General features: G+C 45.9%; 1 pseudogene; it reads left to right on the top strand.

The window, feature by feature from the left end:
• The first annotated feature begins 269 nt into the window (after positions 1–269).
• LOC101975832 (la-related protein 1B pseudogene) lies at positions 270–1,615 on the top strand (annotated as a pseudogene).
• The last annotated feature ends 219 nt before the right edge of the window (positions 1,616–1,834 follow it).

The raw sequence follows: 1,834 nt of genomic DNA, 5'->3' as shown, positions 1-1,834 counted from the left end.
GTTTGCAAGGAAGTGAGTGTAATGATGAACTAAGAAAGGTAAGCTGGCTAAGGAGGAAAGGAAGAACATATATAGAGAATAAGATCACTACATGGAGGTCCCATTAGGGTAGAAGAGTTGTTGGAGTTGGGTTGCATCATGCACAAGGAAGGCAGGGGGTGATTGGCAGTTAGAGAGGGGGATTGTTGAGACTGAGATCATGGATCAGCTTCTGTTATTGGTCATGACAAGGCCTAGGCAATGACAACGGGAAGGGCAGCTGCAATGAGGGGGAAAAGATATCCAACCAACAGGTGTTAGACCATCTCTACATTCTATGGTCTGAATGTGTCCATCAAAATCCCATATTGAAATGTAATCAAGAGGCGGCAGCCGAGCTCAGTTCCCCCAAAATTATAAAAGCAGGAAAACTCAAGACAAGGAAACCCAATAAGGCCAGTGATTTCAGCGATATGGCAAACTGGCCAACACCAGGAGAGTTAGTGAGCACTGAAAAAACCTTTTTGCAGTCTCAGAGTGTCATCAGCCAAGGAAATAAGAAGTCACAAATTAGAAAAGAAAAAGAAGAGAAGGTTGAAAAGAAAGAGTAACAGTGAGAGCAAAGAAAACCGGGAAAGCAAATTAGACGGTCCTATTGAAAATGTGAGTGAGGACGAGGCCCAGTCAAGCAGTCAGCGGGAGAGAGCTAATAAACACAAGTGGGTACCACTGCACTTAGATGATGTAAGACCAGAGAGTCAAGAGAGACCTGGATTCCGGAACAGCTCTCGGTGTCAACCTGAAGCAAATAAGTCATCCCATAATAACAGGTGAAATGACACACGAAGTTGGAGGCGAGACAGAGAAAAAAAGAGATGATCAGGATGAAGTGTCCAGTGTGAGGAGTGAGGTGGGTAATATCCGAGGTTCCTTCAGAGGTCGAGGAAGAGGACATGGACGGGGAAGAGGACGAGGCAGAGGAAACCCTCGAGTAAACTTTGATTATTCGTATGATTACCGAGAACATGGTGAAAGGACGGATCAGCCATTTCAAACAGAAATCAACACCAGTATGATGTATTACTATGATGACGGTACGGGTGTTCAGGTGTATCCTGTGGAAGAAGCATTGCTTAAAGAGTATATTAAGCATTAAATTGAATATTACTTCAGTATAGAAAACTTGGAACGTGACTTCTTTCTTCGGAGAAAGATGGATGAGCAAGGTTTCCTGCCTATTTCCCTGATTGCTGGATTTCACCGAGTTCAGGCTCTTACCACAAACCTTAATCTCATTTTAGAGGTCCTGAAGGACAGCACAGAAGTAGAAGTTGTGGATGAGAAAATGAGGAAAAAGATAGAACCAGAAAAATGGCTAATCCCGGGCCTCCCTCCCAGAAGCGTGCCACAGACTGACTTCTCTTGGCTGATTGATTGTCCGGAGTTTATGCAAGGCGAATCCTTTTGCTCACATACAGTCAGGGTGATGATCTGCTGATGCCCTGGATGTCATCTGATGGGGATGTGCAGTGGAGCAGGTGGCTTACTGAAATGCATTGTAAATGCTGGAACAAACCGGGCTGCAGGGATGGAAGCCACCAGACTGCCTTCCGTGTGAGAGTGTCCACTGCCGACCCCTGGGCAGCACGACAGTGGAGATGACCACCTCTGCCACGACGGAGACAGAACCGGGGACCGCTGCTGGCATTCCAGGAGCTCCTGCCCTTTTCTGTGTGACTGGACTTAGATGGCGTGGCTATTTTTATTTGCGGGGAAGCTAATTATTATCACTGTGGAAATACTGCAAGGTTCTGTCTTTTGTTTCCAGACATATGTTCTTGTGTCCAGGTCAATA

The sequence above is a fragment of the Ictidomys tridecemlineatus genome, chromosome 2, assembly GCF_052094955.1.
Source record: "Ictidomys tridecemlineatus isolate mIctTri1 chromosome 2, mIctTri1.hap1, whole genome shotgun sequence".
Classification (NCBI taxonomy): domain Eukaryota; kingdom Metazoa; phylum Chordata; class Mammalia; order Rodentia; family Sciuridae; genus Ictidomys; species Ictidomys tridecemlineatus.
This window is presented reverse-complemented; position numbering and strand designations above follow the sequence as displayed.